The sequence below is a fragment of the Trachypithecus francoisi genome, unplaced genomic scaffold (genome assembly GCF_009764315.1).
Source record: "Trachypithecus francoisi isolate TF-2019V2 unplaced genomic scaffold, Tfra_2.0 Lachesis_group10, whole genome shotgun sequence".
Classification (NCBI taxonomy): domain Eukaryota; kingdom Metazoa; phylum Chordata; class Mammalia; order Primates; family Cercopithecidae; genus Trachypithecus; species Trachypithecus francoisi.
In genome coordinates this window covers 41321407-41340426 of record NW_022681455.1, presented here as the reverse complement: position 1 = coordinate 41340426, position 19020 = coordinate 41321407, and positions in this window count along the sequence as shown.

The window sequence follows — 19020 nt, the reverse complement described above, 5'->3', positions numbered from 1 at the left end:
AATACTGTATGCACTAAATTGGAAGACAAATGGCCATACTGGATACTCTCCCATTTGCACTTACAGGCCACGCCATGCTCCATCCTCCCCATCCTGCCTGGGAACCTGACCAGTGTGGCTAAACCAGCAGGCTCCTTGGCTGCCAGTTTCTGGCTGGTTGAACCAATGGGAAACATGAGAGGAGAGCCAAGGGTGGGGAGAGAGTCAGATCAGGGTTTCTGTCCTCAGGGCTCCCTCCCTGGGAGGTGGTGGCAGGAGTGGCTGCATTCCCCTCTGAAGGCTCCTTCAAGCCCCTCACCAAACAGTTCCCATCTCCGAGTCCAGCCACCTGCTCCATCCTCTCCTCTGTAGGCCCAGTGGTGGGAACGGCCCACCACTTTTGCCAGCCTCAGCATACTGAAGCACCCCCTTACTGCATTCCCTAAATTCTATGCACATGTTTATTAAATACTCTTCAATTACCCAGTTTCAATGAGCCACCCGTGTCTTGCTGTTACCTTGACTAATACAATAGTGTTGTGTGGTTAATGACACAGACCTTGGAGGAAAACAATATCTGGGTTTGAATCCCTGCTCTGCATCCTTGCAGGGTGTCTGATCCTGGGTGATTCAGTTAACCTTCTGGGCCTCAATATTCCTCCTTGCCTTAACGGGCATGATGGTGCCTAACCATGCCAGCGATGATTCTGGATGCTAACAACAGAATCCAACTCTGGCTATCTAAAACAGCAAGGGAATTCTAGGGGGATATCAGTAACTCAGAGTTCACAAGAGGCTGGGGGATCAGGTTTGGAAAATGGGCAGAAGCCAAGAGAGAATGGACAGCAGAGGCCACATGAGACAGTCTGGCCATGTTGCCATCAATGCCACTGCCCTGGACACTGGAGGCCACCATGCTATTCCTAGACTCTGAATCCTTAAATTGCCACCGAGTAAGTCATCTCCAACTGGCTCTGCATTTGTGTCTCATTTGCAGATCTGGGGTCCTGGGCAGAATCATGCATGTGGCCAGGCTTGGGGTCAAGTCACGTGCCTGCAGCATAGCTGCCGGGAGAAGGGTGGGAGGAATAGCTGCCTCCATCCTCAATAGAAGGGGAAGCAGGGTTCTGCATCTGTGTGAAACTCACACATTGGAGCCTGTCCCCCCAAAAGGAAAAGGTGTTTGGTGCTGGAGAGTCACAAGATGACATGCCTCCATTATACCAGCTCCCAATGTTGACAGGATCCAAGGAGATGCCTGGGTAAAGCACCTGGCACACAGTAGGACTTCAATCCATGGTGGCTACTGCTATTAGTGTTATAACTGTGGTCTCCATGCCTGTGCCTGGACAGGGTAGCTCAGGGAAGCCCATACCTGGTACTCAGGCAAAGCCCCTGAGCCCCCGAGACATGCTACAGGACCCATCTTACCTATACGCGGCTCTTGCAGAAATGGCCAGCTTGGACTCCTGGCCTCAGAACCACCTAAGCTGATGTTAAAATACAGATTCCTGGGCCCCTTCGCAGATCTGCCAAGTCAGAATGTCTGGAGGTGGAGCCTGGGTGTGTACATGTGCACTTCCTGAGTGAAGCCACGTGCCTGTGCTTGGGAACCATGGTGCAGGCTGATATTAAAGAGGGCAGGTTCAGCAGAAAGGCTTGAATCCAGCCTTGTGGGGTGAAGAGTATTTGTTGGCACAGTACCATTTCACAGGGAGACTGGGGTGCAGACTTATGGGTTATAGGGGTCAGTGGTCAGGGATGAGGAGGTTGGTGGCCTGAGGGGGTGAGTGACGCAGTGGGGACCTCGGGTGGGTGGGTCTAGACTCACCATGGTGCAGAAAGGGAAGCAACTGAGTGTTCCCATCAGCACTGTGACATCATGATGGCAGGAAGGAAGCTGTCACAAGGGTGGCTAGCCTGCCTCTCTTCTGCATTTTCCTGAGCTGTTCCCCCAGTCACATTTCCTCCAAGGTTTCTCAATTGTAAAGTAACTGCCCATCCTCGTGGGGAGATAGTGACCACGTATGTGAGGCAACATCCTGCAGCAACTAGAAGAGGCCCTGGGCCAGCCAGCAGACAACACATCTAGGTGGCAGATAGAGTGGAGGGGGCAGGGCTCCGGGGGTGGCCCTGGCTGCTGCTGCTGCTGCTCCTGCTGCTGCTGGTGCAGGTAAGGAGAGTGGGTAAGCAGGCTGGGCAAGAGGGCACCAGGGAGAGGGATATAGACAGCCCAGCAGAAGTGCCCACTAGTGGGAGTTTCCTCTCATATCTTTGGGATGGACTGGAATGGGATCAGGTAATGTGGTACAGATGGGAAAGGGAAACGAAGGCAATGCGTGCAGACTGTGCCGGTCCACCCTGACTCAGGAGGGACTGGGAGATGAAATAGATGCTGGTGGTTCCTCTACTGCATCTTGAAGTTGAGAGAATTGGGTGGATTCAGCCAAGTAATCCCCCAGCACTGTGCTGATATCCTGGGAGATGTAAAGAAAAGCAAGGCAGGCCGGGCGCGGTGGCTCAAGCCTGTAATCCCAGCACTTTGGGAGGCCGAGACGGGAGGATCACGAGGTCAGGAGATCGAGACCATCCTGGCTAACACAGTGAAACCCCGTCTCTACTAAAAAATACAAAAAACTAGCCGGGCGAGGTGGCGGGCGCCTGTGGTCCCAGCTGCTCGGGAGGCTGAGGCAGGAGAATGGCGTAAACCCGGGAGGCGGAGAGGCGGAGCTTGCAGTGAGCTGAGATCCGACCACTACACTGGGCGACAGAGCGGGACTCCGTCTCAAAAAAAAAAAAAAAAAAGCAAGGCAAAGTCTCCCCTTAAGAAAGCATGCACTCACTGTGCAGAGGAGGCATTAGTAGAGCATAAGGTAAATAACAGCAAAAAGACAGGTAGTAACACGAAAACAAAACTTCTGTTGAAGTCACTAGCAAGACAAAGAACGGAGTGTGGAGAAGAGGATAAGAGTTCTGGAATCAGAGAGGGCTGGGGCAACAAATCCCATCTCAGCCACACTCTGTGTATGTGACCTTGAGTAAGGTTTGTAACCTCTATTAGGCTCAGTTTCCTCATTTGTAAATGGAACTGACTCACAGGTATGTATTTGTAGGTGGTACCTACTTCAGAGAGTTGTCTAAATAATTAAACAGTGGATGGATGAAAAGCCCTTGGCTCAGTATTTAGGGCCTAATAAGTGCTTAATTTTTTTTTTTTTTTTTTTAAGATGGAGTCTCACTCTGTCACCAGGCTGGAGTGCACTGGTGTGATCATGGCTCACTGCAACCTCTGACTCCCTGGTTCAAGCTATTCTCCTGCCTCAGCCTCCTGAGTAGCTGGGATTACAGGCATGCGCCACCACACCTAGCTAATTTTTGTATTTTCAGTAGAGACAGAGTTTCACCATCTTGGCCAGGATAGTCTTGCCTCAGCCTCGCAAAGTGCTGGGATTATAGGCATGAGCCACCGCCCCGGCCATGCTTAAAAATTTTATGATGGGAGATGATGATGATGGAACCAGGTGTAGGGTGATCTGTGATATTGAGGGTGAAGAAGAGAGAGACTAGTGCCAGCTACAACTGTTCAGGTTGACTCCCCTCTGGGACCAAATGGAAATATCCCTTCCATTTGGGAGAAGAGAGAATAGTGGGAAGAGCATCTGTCTTGGGGACAACAGGAGCTAAATACAAAGAACTGTGTGAGGTCAAGTGCTATGGCTCACACCTATAATCCCAACACTTTGGGAGACTGAGGTCAGAGGATGGCTTGAGCCCAGGAGTTCGAGACCAATCTGGGAAACATAGTGAGATTCCTGTTTCTATAAAGAACAAAAAGTTAGCTGGGTATGGTGGCACACACCTGTAGCTCCAGCTACTTGGTAGGGGCTGAGATGGGAGGATTCCTTGAACCCAGGAGGTCAAGATTGCAGTGATTGCACCACTGCACTCCAGCCTGTGCGACAGAGCAAGACTCTGTCTCAAAAAACAAAGACAAAGACAAAAGAACTGTATATCAGAAAGCAAAAGGCACGCCTGGGCCACCACAAGTGGAATAGAAAATGGATGGTAAATCTGGTGAAGTTCTTTTGTACCTTTTTATGATGAACATTTTCCAGTCTATGAAATGTAGAAAGAGTAGTTACTGTCAACTCGTCTTCTAGATTCAAACTTCAACCATGATACATATTTGCCTCATTTGCTCCATAGGGGTAGGAATCTTGCTGATATATTATATATATATAATATTATATATATAAAATATCATATCATATATATAAAATGTATCACATATATCATATATAATGTATATATGCAAACAGACATATATATGATTGTAGAACCTTTTAAAAATAATCACAGAAATACTTAATCACTCCTACATGCTTGACGGAGGAGCTAGGAATACTCTTCATCTGTGGTCCTATGTCTGTGTTGTGGTCTGAGACTGGGGATGCAGAGCTGAGGGAAGAAATCATGTTTGCTCGGCGAAGTGCTTGACTCTTCATTCCCGGATTCCAAGCTGTAGGTGACATGGAGGAGCGAATGTGCCTGCTAGAAGGACAGAATCTGACTGTGGTCTGTTCTTATATCATGAAATATGCCTCCAGCCTGAAGGCCTGGCAGTGGGGGTGGAGCCAGGGTCCCCTGGAGACTCTGGCGCTCATGGAGATTAGAAACAAAGACCTAAACTGAGCCTGGGCCAGGAGGCATCTGCTGGAGGATTATGCCACGGAAGCCATAATCAGGGTCATGGTGATAGGGCTCTGGAGGCAGGACTTGAGGCTGTATCAGTGCATGACCCACCTGTCTCCTCAGGACCCCTTTGTCCTACACCATCGGATTTGGCTGGTATTGGTGCAAAGGTGAGCAGCTGCAGGGCCCAGGTCAGGGAAGGGTTTCCTTAGGCACAGCCAATAAACTGGACCCCATTTGCCCATTCATGAGGGGCTGTCTGGAGAGACAGCACAGAGCAATGGGAAAAGTGCCAGGCCTCAGATCAGGGGACCTGGGTCTTCCATTCTCTTGCTTTGTGACTTTTTTGAGAAAGTCAATAACTTCCCTGTGGGCCTCCATTTTCTCACCTGTAAGACAAGGATGTTGGACTAGGTGATATAAAAAATTATCTTACTCTGTAGCAGAGGGATGCTAGAGAAACTGGTTAATTGAACATGTGCTATGAGCCAAGCACATACCTTTTTAATCTCTTTACTCTGAAATAAGTGCTGCTGTCTTCACTGCAGAAGAGAAGATGCAAAGAGGTTAAGTTATTCACTGTATCATTCTGCAGATAAGTGGTGCAGCTGTGACTTACAGGGATCCGTCTGATTGCCTGGTGACTCAATGAAATGGGCCCTGTTTGGCCAATGAAAAGCTGTTCCTCTTCTCAGGGATTTCAATAGCAGTAGATGAGGCACAGTTATTAGAGAGGAAAATGAAGGACATTTTGGTGACCTTCAGTTGCTTCTCATTGGTGGAAACACTGCCAGTTCCCCCTCCTTTGTTAGCAAGCCTGCCTGCCTACATGGGGAGGTGGAACTGGGATGGTGGAGCTCAGTGGTTTTGCCTCAAGTTTTTCTATAAAACTCTTTTCAAGCTAGTGAATTTGAGAGGCCTCCATTAGCACAGGACATTGCTCTTCTGCTATTTGAATATATGCTAATCTGAATATGTGAATATCAGGACAGGCTGGGGCTGAAGCTGAACTTCATAGCATCTGCAAATAAACAGTTGACCAGCAAAGGGACAGAGCCATGGGCAGGATGGTTGGAATCTACTGAACCCATATAATAGAATATAATAATTTCCCAGTTCTTGAGAAACATCCAAGGATACCTGGTCACTGACAGGCTGATTACAAATTAATGACGCAATTGGTCAAGCGGTTCCATCACCCACTGCTCCTGACTCAGGAACATTTTAGTAATTTGGTCTTAGTGTCTCTTTGTTACATAAATACTAAAACTTCAGTCCTTTGCAAAGGTAAGGGCAGCCATCACAGGGCAATAGAAGATTCTGGATTCTTGGTCCCTCTCTGCCTTGATCATACTTAGTGACCTTGGGGAAGTGCCTCACCCTTTTTAGGCCTCAGTAAATCCCTGGCAGTGGGGCTTCCCCTCTGTGACATTCAGTGGCTCCAACCTTTTGGGTTTGTGGATCTTTATTGAGTTCAGGGAAATAAAGGCCTATATTTCACATGTAGCAAAGTTGGCCCAGTCCAGGCACCAGTGGATGGCTTAGTCTTTGTGGTCTGAATCCATCATTGGAGTTCTGCCCAGTTCTTTTTTTTTTTTTTTTTTTTTTTGAGGCGGAGTCTCGCTCTGTCGCCCGGACTGGAGTGCAGTGGCCAGATCTCAGCTCACTGCAAGCTCCGCCTCCCGGGTTTACGCCATTCTCCTGCCTCAGCCTCCTGAGTAGCTGGGACTACAGGCGCCCGCCACCTCGCCCGGCTAGTTTTTTTTTTTTTTATATTTTTAGTAGAGATGGGGTTTCACCGTGTTAGCCAGGATGGTCTCGATCTCCTGACCTCGTGATCCGCCCATCTCGGCCTCCCAAAGTGCTGGGATTACAGGCTTGAGCCACCGCGCCCGGCCTCTGCCCAGTTCTTTAACTTAAGTCTTAAAAAAGACAAGAGAAATGGTTGAGAAAGACTGAGCTCATACTATTAAATGAGAACTGTATCAAGTTTAATAAGGATACACTTAAACATAATTATCTTCATTGAACCATAAAACAAGCAGTGCTGTTTTGATAGCAGCTTCATATTTCTTCTCTCCAGGAACTGGAGAAAACTTGAGGCTAATCTAGCCAGAAAAGCAGCATCCCGTACAGATTGTTCCTGTCTGTCTCCTGTGTGGGTTCCCTGACCCAATCATTTCCCCTGCTTAAATTTGCAGGGAAAAAGCATGACATTTGGCATCAGAAGGCAGGATGTGGAATCCCATCCTCCCCACCACTGCACAGTGGGCACTTTCGGATAAGTCAGTTCCTCTCCCAGGCTGGAACTCAATCCTTGCATTCATGTTATAAAGGAAAACCTACGTCCTGAAAGATGGCAAGGTCAGCTGTAAACAAACAAAAATGCAAACATGCTGTTTTTTTCCACAAAAGATCTTCATGTAACTAAACTGAATGACAGACTCCTTATTTCACAGCCCACAGTCATCAAAGGAAACACTTTACCACTCATTTGGTTTCATGTGTTTTTTTAATGTGTATTTTTATGTATAGAGATGGAGTCTTGCTATGTTACCCAGGCTGGTCTTGAACTCCTGGGCTCAAGTGATCCTCCCTCCTTGGCCTCTCAAAGTGCTGAGATTATAGCCATGAACTACCACTGCTAGTTTAATATATATATATTTTTAATCTTTACTACCTTCATCCTGAGCTCCACTCCCTACCCTTCCCTGATAGGCATCTTCTTAATAATTATATTTTATATTTTCCATGTTTATTTGCATGCATGTAGATTCTTGAAAATATATAGAATCGATTTTGTGTGCTCTTGTTTTTTACACATTTCACCCTGTTGTAGAAAAAAATCTGCAATTAAACTGAAACTTCCGCATTATCTATTGCACTCTCTTCTTCATGTTATCTGGTAATCATTTCGTGAGAGAAATCTAACTTTCACAAATGCAGGTTATTGATAGACAAGCAGCCTCTGCCCTGTCTTCCTTCCCCTGCTGAGAGGGAAAAGCAAATCCCAAACTGATATGCTTCCACATACAATTCATTTCAACATTCCTTTACTTCATATACATTTGTGTTTTTTGACTTCCATTTTTAAACTGACATAATACCTTCTCAAATAAATTATGTATTGAGTACAAGTTAAATAAAATTTTTAACATGTGTTTATTTTTGTCTCTCATGGTTTAAGCTTTTTTTTTTTGAAAATTATAACTCCAGTTATATGTTTTCAGACAGCATTGTGCTTCTGCGACTATCCCTTATTGCTATATGTAAACCTAAATCTTCAATTTTTTGGCTGCTAGGTAGGATTTCATATAATGTAGGGGCAGTATTGGATTTCATTTTTCCATTCCTCCTAGTGATGGGAACCTAAGTTGCTTCAACTTTTTACTACCACAAAACAACACAAGCATACAAACAGAAAAACAAACAAACAAAAGAACCTCAAAATAAACATTTCTATTAATGCTCTTGAAGGAGCCATATAAGAATGTTTTAGAGTACATGTGAAGTTGGCATTAAGCCAAATAGAAAATAAGAACAAAATAGAGGGTTTAGGAACATACCCACACATGGACAGTTACTTGACTGCCACTAAAGGGCCTCTGCAATTTAGTGTGGAAAAGACATTGTTTCTATCAAAGGGTAATGATCAGTTGGATACCCACCCAGAAAAAAAATAGGTTTTTAACTCTTTCACACTGCATGTGAAATTAATTGAAAATGTATCATAGACCTAAATATAAAAGGTGAAAACAATATGGTTTCTGGAAGAAAATGTAGAAAAAATGACCTTGGAGAAGGCAAATATTTTCTAAATAGGACGTAAAAAATAGCATAATAGAGCATAAGTCAGGGATGGAACATTGGGTATGGGATATCCACATGTTTATGCCACATACAGGCTCCAGATTGTTCTCCAGAATGCTGGGTCATGTTGCATTCCCCCCAGCAGGGCTCAAGGATCCCTCTGGTGTCATCCACCTTCCATGTGCTCACCATTCAGATGAGTTCAAAGTGACAGCTCCATGTTTTTAAATTAGTATTTCTCTAACAGGATCAAACATCTATTTATGAGTTTCTTGGGTATATGGTTTTTTACTGCAATGTGTAATCTATTTCTAACCATTTTCTGTTGGCTTCCTTCCTTTGCTTGTTGATTTTTAATAAGCCCTTGGTTAGTTTAGATGTTGAAATTATTTGTATAAATTCATGGGACACAAATGCAATTTCATTAACATGCATGAATTGCATAGTGACCAAGTAAGGGTTTTTAGGGTATCCATCACCTGAATGATGTACATGATACCATTAAGCAGTTTATCACCCACCCCACTCCCACCCCTTTACTCTTCTGAGTCTCTATTGTCTATTATTCCACTCTCTATGTTCATGTGTACACATATTTTAGCTCCAGCTTATGAGTGAAAATATGCAGTATTTGTCTTTCTGACTTGTTCCACTTAAGCTAATGGCTTCCAGTTCCATCCATGTTGCTGCAAAATACATGATTTCATTATTTTTATTCCATTGTGTATATATATCATATTTTCTTTATCCAGCCATCCGTTGATGGACACTTTGGTTGATTCCATATCTTTGCTATTGTGAATAGTGCAGATAAACACACAAGTGCAGGTGTCCTTTTGATATATTGATTTATTTTTCTTTTGTTAGGTATACAGTTGGGATTGCTGGATCGAATGATAGTTCTATTTTTAATTCTTTGAGAAATTTATTTTTTGTAGTGGCTATATTAACTTACATTCCTACCAACAGTGTATAAGAGTTCCATTTTCGGCCGGGTGCGGTGGCTCAAGCCTGTAATCCCAGCACTTTGGGAGGCCGAGACGGGCGGATCACGAGGTCAGGAGATCAAGACCATCCTGGCTAACACGGTGAAACCCCATCTCTACTAAAAAATACAAAAATCTAGCCAGGCGAGGTGGTGGGCGCCTGTAGTCCCAGCTACTCGGGAGGCGGAGGCAGGACAATGGCGTAAACCCGGGAGGCGGAGCTTGCAGTGAGCTGAGATCTGGCCACTACACTCCAGCCTGGGCAACAGAGCGAGACTCCCTCTCAAAAAAAAAAAAAAAAAAAAGAGTTCCATTTTCTCTGCATCCTTGCCAACATCTGTTGCTTTTTGACTTCTTAATAATAGCCATTCTGATTGTTGTAAAATGTCTGTTCATGCCCTTTGCCCATGTTTTAATGAGATTATTTGGGTTTAATTGTTTTTGTTGTTGTTGCTGTTAAATTGCTTGAGTTCCTTGTATATTCTGGATATTAGTCCCTTGCTAGAGGTATAGTTTGTAAATATTTTCTCCCATTCTAAAGTGTTGCTCACCTTTGTTTGTTTATTTATTTATTTTGCTGTGCAGAAGCTTTTAAGTCTCCTTTGTTTTGTTTTCATTGTCACTGTTTTTGACGTCTTAGTCATAAATTCTTTGCCTAAAGTCCAGAAGAGTTTTCCCTAGGTTTTCTTCTGTTATTTTTATAATGTCAGGTCTTATGTTTAAGTTTTTAATCCATCTTGAGTTATTTTTGTATATGGTGAGAGACAGGGGACCAATTTCATTCTTTTGCAAAGGGACATTCAATTTTCCCAGCACCATTTATTTATAAGGGTGCCCTTTCCCCAAGGTATGTTCGTGTCAACTTTGTCAAAAATGAATCGGTCACATATATGTGGCTTTATTTCTAAGTTCTCTATTCTGTTCCACTGATCTACATGCCTATTTTTATACCAGTGCCAAACTGTTTTGGTTACTATCATTATATTAGTGTTGTGATATAAATGGAAGTCAGGTAACACCATGCCTCCAGCTTTGTTCTTTTTGCTTAGAATTGTTTTGGCTATTTGGGTTCTTTTTGGTTTCCATGTGAATTTTAGGATTATGTTTTTCTAATTCTGTGAAAAATAATATTGATATTTTTGATAAAGATTGCATTGAATCTGTAAATTGCTTCAGGCAGTATGGTCATTTTATTCATTTATTTATTTATTTAGAGATGGAGTCTCACTCTGTCACCCAGATTGGAGTGCAGTGGCGCAATCTCAGCTCACTGCAACCTCTGCCTCCCAGGTTCAAGCAATTCCCTTGTCTCAGCCTCCCAAGTAGCTGGGATTACAGGCACACACCACCATGCCTGAATAATTTTGGTATTTTTAGTAGAGACAGGGTTTCACCATATTGGTCAGGCTGGTCTCAAACTCATGACTTCAGGTGATCCACCCACCTCAGCCTCCAAAAGTATTGGGATTAAAGGCATGAGCCACCATGCCCAGCCTATTTATTATTTATTTTTAATAGTAATCCTATTAACTGAAGTATGGTCATTGTAATGATATTACTTTTTTTGATCCATGAGCATGAAATGTTTTTCCATTTGTTTTTGTCATCTACAATTTCTTTCATCAGTGTTTTGTAGATCTTTCACCTCCTTGGTTAAATATATTCCTACATATTTAAATTTGTTTAAAACTATTGTATATGGGATTGCCTTCTTTATTTTATTCTCAACTAGATCATTATTGGTGTATAGAAACACTACTGATTTTTGTACATTTATTCTGCATCCTGCAACTTTACTAAATTCATTTATCAACTCTGAGAGTTTTGTGGTGAAGTCTTTAGGTTTTTCCAGATATAAGATCATGTGATCAGCAAATAGGAGTAATTTGACTCCCTCCTTTCAAACTTGGATGTCTTTTATTTCTTTATCTTACCCAATTGCTCTGGTCAGGACTTCCAGTACTATGTTGAATAGGATTGGTGAAAGTAGGCGTCCTTGTCTTGTTCCAGGTCTTAGAGGAAATGCTTTCAACTTTTCCCCATTCAGTCTGTTGACTGTGAGTTTGTCATACATGGCTCTTGTTATTTTGAAGTATGTTCCTTTGATACCTAGTTTGTTGAGGGTTTTTAATTATGAAGGGATGCTGAATTTTTTTTGAATGCTTTTTCTGTGTCTATTGAGATGATAATACATTTTTTGTCCTTAATTCTGTTTATATGCTATATCACATATATTGCTTTGCATTGTGGAACCATCCTTGCATTTCTAGCATAAAACACATTTAATCATTGTGTATTTTTTTGATGTCCTGTTGGTTTTTGTTTGCTAGTGTTTTGTTGAGAAACTTTGTGTCTATGTTTATCAGGAATATTGGTATGTAGTCTTCTTTTCTTTGTCGTGTCCTTGTCTGGTTTTGGTATCAGGGTTATATTGGTCTCATAGAATGAGTTATGAAGAATTCTCTCCTCATTGATTTTTTTGGAAGATTTTTTTTTGAGGAGGATTAGTAGAATTCAGCTATGAATCTATCTGGTCCTGAGCTTTTCTTTTTTTTCTTCTTTTATTCTTTTGTCTTTGAGATGGAATTTTGCTCTTGTTGCCCAGGTTGGAGTGCAATGGTACGATCTCTGTTAGGTAGAAACCTAACAGGTTTCACTTGTTTCTAAAATTTTTAAAATTTCTAATATAATTTCTTCATTGGTCCAGTGATTTTGTTTCAGGAGTATGTTGTTTAATTTCCATGTATTTGTATAGTTTCCAAAGTTCCTCTTGGTATTGATTTCTAGTTTTATTCCACTGTGATCCTAGAAGATACTTTATATAATTTCTGTTTTAAAAAACTTATTCCACTGTGATATGGAATAAATTTTGATGATCATAGAAGATATTTGATATGATTTATGTTTTTAAAAATTTGTTGAGATTTATTTTGTAGCCTACTATATGGTCTATCTTGGAGAAGTTTCCAAGGGCTGATGAAAAGAATGTATATTCTGCAGTTATTGGGTAGAATGTTCTCTAGATGTCTGTTAAGTTGATTTGTTCTAACATCCAATTATGTCCAATGTTTCTTTGTTGATTTTTGATCATTTTGTAGATAATCTGTCTAATACTGTGAGTGGGGTGTTGAAGGCCTTCATTATTATTGTATTGCTCTCTATCTCTTTAGGTCTAATAATATTTGTTTTATGAATCTAGGTGCTCCAGTGTTGGGTGCATATTCAGAATTGTTATATCCTCTTGCTGAATCAATCCTTTTATCACTATATAATAACCTTATTTGTCTTTTTATGTTGTTTTTCATTTAAAGTCTGTTTTATATTATGTAAGTATAGCTACGCCTGATCACTTTTGGTTTCCATTTGCTGGAATATCTTTTTCCACCCTTTGCTTTCAGTCTATATGTGTCTTTATCGGTAATGTGAGTTTCTTGTAAGCAGCATATAGTCGAATCACGTTTAAAAAAATTAATTCAGCCAATCTATATCATTTAAGGGGAGCATTTAGTGCATTTACATTTAAAGTTAATGTTGATATGTGGGGTTTTGTTTCTGTCATATTGCTAATTGTTTTCTAGTTGTTCTATCAAGTCTTTGTTTTTTTATTTTTCTCTCATTGTCTTTGTGGTTTGGTGAAATATGTAGTAGTGTCATTTGATTCCTTTCTCTACCTTCTTTGTGTAATTGCTTTACTAGTGAGTTTTATACTTTCACGTGTTTTTGTGTGGTTAATATCAGCTTTTCACTTCCAAGTTTAGGAGAATTTCATGTAGGACTGTTGTAGTGGTGATGAAGTCCCTCAGCATTTGTTTGTCTGGGAAACACTTTATTTCTCTTTCATTTACAAAGCTTAATCTAGCTGGATGTAGAATTCTTCGTTACCAGTTTTTTAAAATTTCTATCAGCACTTTGAATATGTCATCCCATTTTCTTTTGGCCAGGAAGGTTTCTGCTGAGAAATCCACTGTTAGACTGATGGGGGTTCTTCTATAAGGGATTAGACATCTTTCTCTTACTGATTTTAGAATTTTTTCTTTCACTTTGACTTTAGACAGTTTGATTTCAATATGCTGTGGCAAACTTTGTATATTGTATTTGCCTGGGGATTGTTGAGCCTCCTCTAAATAGATATCTAAATCTTTTGCTAGACTTGAAAAGTTTTCATCTATTATTTTATTAGATAGTTTTATTAAGCTTTTGGATCTCTCTTCATCCCTGGGAATACTGATAATTTGTAAATTCGGTCACCTTATGTAATCCCAAATGTTCAAAGGCTTTATTCATTTTGTTTCTTTATTCATGTCTGACTGGATTATTTCAAAATACCTGCCTTCAAATTCAGAAATTATTTCTTCTGCCTGGCATAGTCTACTATTGAAGATTTTGAGTGTATTTTGTATTCCCTTCAACAACTTTTTTAGTTTTAGACTTTCTGTTTTTTTTTTAAGATAGATATTTATGCTTTGGTAAATTTCTCATTCATATCCTGAATTAATTTTCTGAGTGCTTTGCATCGATTTTGATTTCTTTTGCATCTTTTGCATCTTGAGTTTCCTTAAGATCAATATTTTGTTTTGTATTTTAAAATTAAATTAAATTAAATTGCAACAGTTTTGGGGGAACAGGTGATTTTTGGTTACATTGACAAGTTATTCAGTGGTAATTTCTGAGATTTTGGTGCACCTGTCATCCGAGTAGTGTATACTGTATCCAATGTATAGTCTTTTATCCTTCACACCCTTTCACACCCCTGAGCCCCCAAAGTCCATTATATCATCTTTATGCCTTTGTGTCCTCATAGCTTAGCTCCCACTTATAAGTGAGAATACACAATATTTGGTTTTCCATTCCTGAGTTACTTCACTTAGAATAATGGTCTCCAAATTCATCCTGGTGAGTCTGCAAATGACATTATTTCATTCCTTTTTAAAGCTGAATAGTATTCTATTGTGTGTGTGTGTGTATATATATATATATACACACACACACACACACATACATACCACATTTTCTTTATCCATTTGTTGGTTGATGGGCAATTAGGCTGGTTCCATATTTTTGCAATTGCTAATTGTGCTGCTATAAACCTGCAGTGTATGTAACAGTGGTGTATTTTGAGGTTTTGTTTCGAGACTTAGAGCTCCTTTTGGCAGTTCTTGTAGTGCTGACTTAGTAGTGGCAAATTCAGCATTTGTTTGTCTGAAAAAGGCTTTATCTCTCCTTCATTTATGAAGCTAGTTTTGCTGAACACAAAATTTTTCACTGATAATTATTTTGTTTCAGGAGGCTAAAGATGGAACCCCAACCTATTCTGGCCTGTAAGGTTTCTGTTGATAAACCTGCTATTAATCTGATGGGTTTTCTTTTACAGGTTACCTGATGCTTTTGTCTTACAGCTCTTAAGATTCTTCCTTCATCTTGACTTTAGATAATCTGATGACTATGTGCCTAGGTGATGATCCCTTGGAGATGAATTTCCCAGGTGTCTTTTGAGCTTCTTGTATTTGGATGTCTAGACCTCTAGCAAGGCCAGGGAAATTTTCCTCAATTATTGCCTCAAATAAGTTTTCCCAACTTTTAGATTTCTCTTCTTCCTCAGGAACACAAATTATTCTCAGGTTTGGCTGCTTAACATAATCCCAAATTTCCTGGAGAATTTGTTCATTTTTTTAAAAATTCATTTTTCTTTGTCTTTATCTGGATTAATTCAAAAGCCTTGCCTTCAAGCTCTGAAGTTCTTTCTTCTACTTGTTCTAGTCTATTGTTGAAATTTTCCATTGCATTTTGTATTTCTTTTTTTTTTTTTTTTTTTTTTTTGAGACGGAGTCTCGCAGTCGCCCAGGCTGGAGTGCAGTGGCCGGATCTCAGCTCACTGCAAGCTCCGCCTCCCGGGTTTACGCCATTCTCCTGCCTCAGCCTCCCGAGTAGCTGGGACTACAGGCGCCCGCCAACTCGCCCGGCTAGTTTTTTCTATTTTTTAGTAGAGACGGGGTTTTGCCGTGTTAGCCAGGATGGTCTCGATCTCCTGACCCCACGATCCACCCGTCTCGGCCTCCCAAAGTGCTGGGATTACAGGCTTGAGCCACCGCGCCTGCATTTTGTATTTCTCTAAGTATGTACGTCATTTCCAGAAGTTGTGATTGTTTTTTCTTTATGATAACTATTTCTCTGGAGAATTTTTCATCCATATCCTGTATTTTAAAAAAAGATTATTTAAGTTGTTTTTCACCTTTCTGTGGTAGCTCCTTGAGGAGCTTAATAATCAACCTTCTGAATTCTTTATCTGGCAATTCAGAGATTTCTTCTTGATTTAGATCCATTGCTGGGTAGTTGGTGTGATCTTCTGGGGATGTTATAGAACCCTGTTTTGTCATATTACTATAATTACTTTTCTGGTTCCTTCTCATTTGGGTAGACTATTTCAATGGAAAGATCTGGAACTCAAGGCCTGCTGTTCAGCTATTCAGATTCTCTTGTTTCACAGGGTGATCCCTTGATGTGGTGCTCTCTCCATTCTCCTAGGGATGAGGCTTCCTTAGAACCAGACTGCAGTGATTGTTATTGCTCTTCTGGTTGTAGCCATCCAGTGGGACTACCAGGCTCTGGGTTGGTGCTGGAGAATGTCTGCAAAGAGTCCTGCAATGTGACCCATTTTCAGGTCTCCCAACACTTGGTCTGGTAGAGGTGAAAGGGGAGTGAAGTATACTCTGTGAGAGTCTTTGGTTGTAGATATGTTTAGTGTGCTGGCTTTGTCAAATGCTGGTTATGCTAGCAGTGAAGTTATCATGTGGTGTATTAGCCCATTTTCATACTGCTGATAAAGATATACCTGAGACTGGGAAGAAAAAGAGGTTTAATGGATTCACAGTTCCACATGGCTGGGGAGAGGTCACAATCATGGCGGAAGGCAAGGAGGAGTAATCATGTCTTACATGGATGGCTGCAGGCCAAGAGAGAGAACTTGTGCAGGGAAACTCCCCTTTATAAAACCATCAGATCTCGTGAGACTTATTCACTATCATGAGAACAGCATGAGAAAGACCTGCCACCACAATTCAATTCCCAGACCCACTTAACTCTGCCACCATTGGCCTGAGAATCACCCCACCATCCTTCACAGTGGCTATGTCAAGCTCTGCCCAAGGAGAGTCTGAGCCCAGACTCAGGACCTTTGGCTAGCCAGGATATTGCAGACAGTGGAATTCCACCACCTGATGGTATTTCTCTATGTGCTCTGGTAGCTGACAAAAAAGAAACTCTTGGGAGCTTTATGGCCCCACCCAACACCTAAGAAACCAAAATACTTACCTTGTCCAACTCAGGACATACTTGGATCCCCCTACTAATACCACAGATGGGGCTCTCTTGAAAGCCCAACCTTTTGTTTGGAGGCCAACCAACACAAGCCATCAGAGCAACTCATGACCGAACAACCCTGATCCCAAGAAAGAGAAGCCTGGATTCTGCACTCTGTCTCAGGGTGGGAGGTAGGATGAAGCTGGGCACAACTGGGCCAGGAAAGCCTATACTCAGACCCTCCAATGGTGAGTGCATGCACCAGCTACTACAGGGGGATGGAGCAGTACTCAGGCCCCTGGAAAAATGCTTGAGTGAGGGGCAACCATTGTTGCACTGAGGTCCTGCCACAGGGAGTGTGGGGGTGGTCCCAGTAGCCACAGATTTTGGCAACTGGTTGAGGATTTGCATTCCTCTTATGCCCCAGTCCTGGTGGGGCTCCCTCCCATATCCTGGCTGTCATAGTAAACCCAGTTACAGTCAGACCAGGCAGTTTGCACCTGGCCTGTAACTTAGCCCTGAGCTATAGGAGGCCCTGCCCAGCTCAACCAAGTCACTGAAGCAAATCTCGTCCTGCTCAGGTTTTGGGGAGGAGGTGTACCCTGTTTCAGCATTGAAGCTGAAGTCCACACTATGCTTACTTCTTAGTCCTGTTTGTGGGAACCTATTCCCCACTCAAGCCCTGGTTCTGCAGGCTATAGCCTGAGTTCCCCTAATGCCTAAGACTGCCATCACTGGTTCCCAGGACCACACACAATTTTTTAAGAGCAAGGATCAAGAATGGCAGTTTCTTAAGTCTCAGGAAAGGTGTGAAACCCAGGGCATGCTACCTCCATGGGGAAATTTCTTCTCACAGTCTCCCAGCAGCTCCGTAAGTTAGATTCAGGGATTGGAGAGTCAAGGTGCTCTCCCATGTCCTGGATTGTATGATTCCCCAGTGGAAAAGTGGATCACAGAAAGACTCTCACTCACTCTCTCCCATATGGAAGGGTCTCTTCTGGTTCCCAGCTGGTCCCAACTACACAAGCTTCCTGTTTTCTTTCTATTTTCCTTGATTTTGGACTTTTCTTTTGCTTTTCTGTTGAACTCTCAAGTTCCCTCTTGGATATTGTATTCAAAGTGTGATTGTCTACACACTATTTTGTTCTTCTAAGTGTATGAGGTGTGGTTAAAATGCTCCCAGGCAGCCATCTTGGAAAAAACCTAGATATTATTCTATGTTAGAAATTGCAAATATCTTGTCTCAGTCTGTCATTTGTCACTTGTCAAGCTCATACAAGACAAGGCTGTGCCAAAGCCAAGTCCTGACTGATTTGACTGCTAATAATGCAATTAGCCACTTTTTTTTTTTTTTTCGAGAAGGAGTCTCGCTCTGTCGCCAGGCTGGAGTGCAGTGGCACAATGTCAGCAATGAGCCACTTTTACTTTCAGTCAGTTTATTATTTACATAGACAACAAGGGAAAGATTAGGCAAAGGTGCCAGCTCCTCATGGCTCTTGTCCCACACCCCAAAACAAAAGAGGCCAGACAACTGCAATATGAGTTGTGGGACATTCCACTGCTGAGGAGTCCACTCTAGAGGCAGATAAGTGGTTTCATAACCTGCAGCCCTATTCTGAGGTATGGGATAGAGCCTCTGGCCTCATCAGAACTCAGGAGGGCATGAGGAACTGTCTTTCAGGGGAGACAGAGAAGTTACTGGGCCATGGTTCTCACAAGCCTCCATCCTTTTATGTTCTAGGAGGGTCGCAGGCATTCTGCCATGCTTCAAATTACCTGTACTTCATGTGTCTGCCAGTGTGACCTATGTGGCATATGCAAGGTTGTCAAGGCAATATCATGGAGCTGTTCCCCTAAGTTGCTTTTGTCCACAATATATTTTGTCAGAAAAAGAAATTTTTTTTTTTGGGAATAGAAACTGTGTATACCCACATTCAGTCTTGACACTGAGAACTGAAATCACACCTTTGCTGTCTACATTAACATGACTTTACTATTCGGGTGTCTGTGTGAATATTACTTTACTGGGAGTTTTCTTGTCCAGGAAAATGGTTTGCTTGTTCATTACAGGAACTTCCTGAAAGATTCATCACCTCTTTAATGGAAAGCATTAAGAGGTAGTTGGCAACCTAAGATTCTTTGAATCCCCCACTTCAAAATCCTCATCTTATTGTTTCTACCAATGCAATACTATTTGATCGTGATCCTTACTAAATCATAGCCCAGCCCTTGCTTTGAAAGACCTACCTTAAATCAA